This window comes from Magnolia sinica, chromosome 14 (genome assembly GCF_029962835.1).
Source record: "Magnolia sinica isolate HGM2019 chromosome 14, MsV1, whole genome shotgun sequence".
NCBI classification, from domain to species: Eukaryota; Viridiplantae; Streptophyta; class Magnoliopsida; order Magnoliales; family Magnoliaceae; genus Magnolia; species Magnolia sinica.
In genome coordinates this window covers 18,259,654-18,266,245 of record NC_080586.1, presented here as the reverse complement: position 1 = coordinate 18,266,245, position 6,592 = coordinate 18,259,654, and the positions used below count along the sequence as shown (strand labels likewise).

The 6,592-nt window shown below is 39.1% G+C and overlaps 1 non-coding gene across 1 annotated transcript; it reads right to left on the bottom strand.

The window, feature by feature from the left end:
* Positions 1–4,181: 4,181 nt before the first annotated feature.
* LOC131226417 (small nucleolar RNA R71) lies at positions 4,182–4,288 on the bottom strand. Its single transcript, XR_009161803.1, has one exon. It is a non-coding gene; the product is annotated as a small nucleolar RNA R71 (small nucleolar RNA).
* Positions 4,289–6,592: the final 2,304 nt, after the last annotated feature.

The window sequence follows — 6,592 nt, the reverse complement described above, 5'->3', positions numbered from 1 at the left end:
TAGTGCAATTTGGGACACTGTTAACCACAAGATCAGAGAGGAATCCTCCCAATAGGTTCCTACGCAGTAAAGTAGTGCTACATTATGATATGCAAGTGGTGCAATAGCTTTTGCTTTACTAAGGGAATGTATAGAACAATAAATTGTGAGAAAGTAAATTGCTGAAAGATAAAGAACTGAAAAATAGAATATTGGAAAGTAAATGGATCGGAAACAAATAATAATAATAATAATTCAAAATTCAAAAAACCACATTTAAAGTCAAGGTGTAGCTAATGGTTAGCTAAACATCCCCAGTGGAGTCACCAGTTTGTGTTGAGGGTCAAATATTGCATATTAGACCCCAGTTATTACCTGAATTACGAACATGATAATGTTTTAATGGGCTATTTTAACCGTGTTTGTGATGCAAGGAGAATTGACGAGCATAGATTGAAAAGGATGCTAAAGGCATGGATTTAATGCTCAAGCATTACTAAGGCATTAGACCGGACTCCATGGGACCAAGATAGAGGATTTGCATGCCGAAGATCAGAGAAATTCTAGCCACTCACTTTAAATAGGCCTGAAAGACGTCCATAATGCAAGATCACAGGGTTCCCACCATCTGATCAGCTCCAAACTTTATACATGGCCTGAGGACCATAAATGAACTGTACACATAAAATTTCAGCTCCTGGATCCTTGTGAAAATGGCCCAATAGTTAAATCAGCCCACAAATTATCAAATTGGGGCCCACATGCTATGTGGATATGCTTCAAAATTGGTTTCAACCCATTACATGAGGATACAAGATAGGTGGATGGATTAGATTTCCCATAAACATCAAAGTGGATCCCACCTGAGTGGCGTGTGCATCGTGCACAAGTGCACGCGCTGTGCCAAAACGGCAACTGTTGTTTCCCTGTAACGCAAACAGTTTGCATGGAGTCTTTTACGGAAGCCGGTGGGCCATCATCATGGCCCATATGATCAATCCGATCCGTCCATCATACAGAAGGTGCACCGAATCTGGGGAATCGGTCAGCGTGCGCTAACTCAACTCCCAGCCAAAAATGGAAAGCTCCGTTTTCCTGCTGCCGCAGTCGATGCAGGAGGCCATCTTTTGGATCGCTGTGGGCCACCATCGTGACCCACGTGGACAATCCAAGCTGTCCATCATGCAAATGGTTTACCGAAGATTAAAACCATGAAAATATCACATGTTGGGGTGCACGTACGAACACACAGTTCTCAGCCAAAGGAGAGCCTCTGCATTATGAGAATAAGGGACAGCAGTGGTTTAGAGGAGTTGTGGGCCACTGTGAGTGGATGTCCAGACAATCCACAACGTCCATCTGTTAGGTCATTCAGAACCGTCTGTAGGGACGTTTCCCTTTTTGGAAATACATCGTTGTACACAAACTAAGCCAACAGGATTCCAGCCGTTTCGGTTACGCAAGACAGCTAGCTGTGTAATATTTGTAGCTCCGCAATCTTTGCAAGTGCGTAAACAAGTTTCTGCAACATTTTTACAGCAGCTCCGCACAAGGATCTTAGTGGGCCAGGGATCAGTGAGCGACAATCCGAACCATCCAAAGAAACAAATCAAACACAAGAAGCAACAAGAGTCCATCTGCTGGTAAAAACAGAGTCTTGGCTGGCTACGCTGAAATATGGGACTATCAGAGACAGAAAGATGACCCATCAATGGATCAACCTATGGCTAACAATGTGAATGGTGCAGATTGAAAGATTACCCGCCAATCAGAAAGGAAAGTGGGCAATTTCTGGCTGTTGTTTTGGCTATGTAAACAGGGTTTAAGCAAGTTTCTTTATGACAACCAACTTACGCATGCACGTTGATTGCGTGATGTCTGTCCTCCAGCCGACTTCTCTACCGTCCAAGACAGCTATAAAGAGAGAGGAGAAAGAGAGAGGATGGGATTCTGACGTGAGAGAGAGAGAGAGAGAGAATTGTTTAAGAGTTTTATTATTTGTTTGTTTTTATGATTTTTGAGAGATTTATCCCACTCATTTCGGGATAAACCTCTTAGCTAAGGCTAAGAGGTGAAGCTTGTGGCGTTATGGGACTAATTCTACGACTTTGATTCTTGCCATGAAGTATGTTGATTCTAGTTTTGAATAATAAGAATATTTCTAGTTTTTAATGGTTTGTTGTGACTGAAATTACAATAGATCTGCGATGGCTTTAAGTATTCCTATTCTCTTGTTGTGATTACGCAGCTAGGAAGTCCTGTTGTTCACCATCGTCTCCTGGGCATGGTTAGATGACGGTACCCTTCCTACTGTTCATACATCCCTCAAATTGACTGTGAAATGGTTTAATTCTGTTGTTTGCTTTATCTCATGGGCATGGTTTTGTGATGGAATCCATTCCAATTTACACCTATCTTATCTCTCTAAAACTAGATCAAAAGATGTTCATATTTGATTTACAGGTTATATCTTCCAACTGGATGAAGATGGGACTCGAAGTCCAGTTGAGTTCATGAATTGACCGTAGATCTTCCTGATCTCTACAAGTGGATCCTCTGAATCCCTAGTTTCCCTTCCCTGAATTCTTTAAGTTTTAGATAATTATTTCATTATTATTCCTCAATTTACACTCGATTTAGATTTCATCTCATTCTAGTTCTAGTCTATTTAGTTTCAGATTACGTACAGGTTTCAGTCCCTTGGGATTCGACCTCGGTCTCACCGAGTTTATTACTACATCACAACCCTATACTTGGGGAGTGAACAAGTATTTAGCGTCGTTGCCGAGGATTGACGGTTACGATTCTTTGAAATTAATTAGTTTTAGAATTAGTTTAAGATTAGGATTTTACTAACTTTAGTTTTAAATTTTTATTTCTATTTCATTTCTAGAACTAACTTGTTTCCTATTTTGTAGAATCTTAACATAAACTTCTAATTTGGTAATTCCTTTCTAATTTCTCTACTTCTTCTATTTTTAGAATTAGGATTTTAGTTTTAGAAACTTTCTTATTCTAGATTTCCTTTTTAGAAACTAACTTTCTATTTTTAAGCCTTCATTTATTTTAGAAAGTTTCTTTTTTCCTTTTTAGAAACTAACCCAACTTTCCTGTTTTGTAGGATTCTGAGATAGGTTTCGAAATTGGTATTTTCTTTCTTAATTTCTTCCTTGCTATTTCTAAATTAGGATTTTTTTTTTTTTAGCAAGTTTCTAATTCTAACTCTTTTAGAATCGAACTTTGTTTCTTAATTTATTTTTAGAAATTTTTTACTTTTTTATTTTTAGAAACTAACCTTCCTATTTTGTAGGCTTTTAAGATAGAAATTTCTAATTCGGTAAGCTCTTTCTCTACTTTCTATTTTTCAGATCTCTTTTAGTAACTTACTTTCTAGTTTAGGACTTTCCTAATTTATTTTAAATTTCCACTTTCTTTAGGAATTTCTTCTTTTAGAAACTAGTTTACTTCTATCTTTCTTTTTAAGGATTTTCTAATTTTAGACCTACTCTTTAGAAACTGACTTATTTTGTTTTCTTTTGCAGGTTTTTAACTTAGGGACTCCAATTTGGTAACTTCTTTCCAACCCTCTTTCTTTCTAATTTTTTTTCCTTTCTTAGGATTAGGTTTCGAATTTAATTGAGGGCTGCGAGTGTTTCATGCCCAAGTGGGCCTGTGACACTCGACGTCTCTTGTGAAGGAGGATTGGTTGAGGGGTTGACTATCCATCGCAGGACTAGAAACTACTCAAAATTTCCCGAGTTAATTGAAGTGATGGCTGAAAACCAACCTCTTCTACCCCAACCTAGGGTGGAGGACATTCAGATGAGAATGAGGTGCATCAAGTACCCCGCCTCGACTTTACGAGATTATTTACAACCAGGGGTGAGTACGCCCTCATGCATGATTTTTCTGAAAATACAGGACATATGGACATCAAGCCAGGGATTATCCAACTCCTTCCTAAGTTCCATGGGCTTGAATCTGAAGAACCATATCTACATTTGAAAGAGTTTGATGAGATCATAGCCACTTTATATTTTTAAAATGTGTCTGAGGACATAGTCAGGCTGAAACTCTTTCCTTTTTCCTTAAAGGAGAAGGCTAAGACGTGGTTACATTCACTACGTCCTAGATCTATTGGCACATGGAATGATATGTTGAGGGAATTTATAAAGAAATTTTTTTCACATTATAAAACAATTACCCTTAGAAAAGCAATCATGAACTTCACCCAAAAGGAGGATAAAACATTTTACTAATGTTGGGAAAGGTTCAAGGATTTGGTCAGTTCATGCCCACAACACAGCTTTGAAACGTGTCGCATTACAAAATTTTTCTACGATGGACTGACATCTTCCATGCGCCAAATGGTCGAGACAATGTGTAATGGAGAATTCATTAATAAAAATGTCGACGAGGTATGGGATTACCTCGATAGTCTTGCTGAAAAAACACATTCATGGGACTATTACCCAAAATCCAACACCACGTCTAGGCCGACTCAATCTAAGGAGAAAGGTGGATTGTATCTCTTGAAAGAAGAGGATGATCTCAAGTATAAAGTGACTACACTCATAAGAAAATTCGAAGCCATGGAAGGAAAGAAGGATAAGGTTAATAAAAGTGTTTGCGACATTGTGATTGCAACATTCATAAAACTGAAAATTGTCCTACAATACCCGCCTTTCGAGAAGTGTTGAATAAACAACTAATGTCGTAAATACTTATCAAAGACCTTTCAATGGACTAACCTTTAATACGTACAATCCTAGTTGGAAAAATCATCCAAACTTTAGTTGGAGAAATGGACAAACTGCTACCCCTCAAGGTTTCTTCAATCAAAATCCAAATCAGGGGAAACCTCAAGAAGAACCGGTTCAAAATTCCATGCAAGAGCTGACCCAGGCAATGCGAGATTTTATGCAAAAGATGGATTCACGTATGACGGTTATAGAAAAGGGGATGCTTCTTGCACAACCGCTCCCTAATCCTAAACCGTAATACGAGATAAGTAATCTCAGCTCTTCAAATCAAATGGAGCACGATAAATCCATCACCACTCTTAGGAGTGGGAAGATCATTGATAAAACCCTTCTGGTTAGGCCTGAAAAGCCTCAAGAACCAGAAGAGGACAACAATGATGGATCTAGTGATGCCCCACAAAAATTAGAACCGGAACTTATAGAAAAGCCAGTTGCTCCATTTCCCCAACGGTTGGTCGCACCAAAACCTCTCTCTAACTCTCAGGATATCCTAGAGGTGTTGAAACAAGTGAAAGTCAACATTCCTCTACTTGATGTCGTAAAATAGATACCTTCATATGCCAAATTCCTAAAAGACTTATGCACGACCAAACGACTGCAGAGTATTCAAAAGAAGATCTTCTTGACCGAGAAAGTGAGTGCCATCCTAAAGCAAGATATGCCACAGAAATTCAAAGATCCCGGTAGCCCAACCATATCATGTGTAATCGGGGACCATCGAATTGATCATGCACTTCTTGACTTAGGAGCGAGCGTCAATCTGATTCCCTACTCGGTATACAAATAATTAGGTTTGGGTGAATTAAAACCCACCCTAACCACACTACAACTTGCTGATCGCTCTGTTCATATACCAAGAGGGATAATTAAGGATGTATTAGTCCAAGTTGATAGAATTTACTACCCTGTAGATTTTATCATCCGGGACACCGAACCCATCAATAACATGAGCACTCAGATTCCCGTCATTCTTGATCGCCCATTCCTTTCCACTTCAAACACAATTAGCAATTGCAGGAATGGTGTCATGATTATGTCTTTTGGAATATGATATTGGAGTCAAACATCTTTTTCAATAATGACAGAAACTTAGAGGATGATGACGATTTTCATGACATTAACATGATTGACTCTTTCATGGAAGATACGACACATCTGACCTTATCCTTTGACCCTCTAGAGACGTGCTTGGCCCATTCCCATGATTTTGATGATGACATGATTAGGGAGACATGTGCCTTGCTTGATACTACACCGATACTTGAAGTTAATCGGTGGAGGCCGTAATTTGAAGAATTGCCACAAACCGATGTAGTGACTCTACCGTCTAACCTCAAGCCACCGAAGCTTGACCTAAAACCTTTGCCCTCTGATTTGAAATATGCATATTTAGGTCAAGATGAGACATTCCCGGTGGTGATATCTGCCCATCTGGAGAAAGAACAGGAGAGTATGCTCATATCTACTCTCATTGAGCATAAGGGAGCCTTTGGATGGACGATAACATACCTCAAGGGAATTAACCCCTCAATTTGTACTCACCGCATATATCTTGAGGATAATACGAAGACCGCTCAGCAATCACAACGTAGACTAAATCCAAACATGAAGAAAGTGGTTAAGGCCGAGGTTCTTAAACTATTGGATGTGGGTATTATATACCCCATATCCGATAGTTAATGGGTGAGTCCAACTCAGGTGGTTCCTAAGAAGTCCAGGATCACCATCGTAGCCAATGCCAATAATGAACTCGTGCCAACTAGAGTTACTACTAGTTGGAGAATGTGCATTAACTACAGGAAGCTGAATACCATCACGAGGAAAGACCACTTTTCTTTACCCTTCATTGA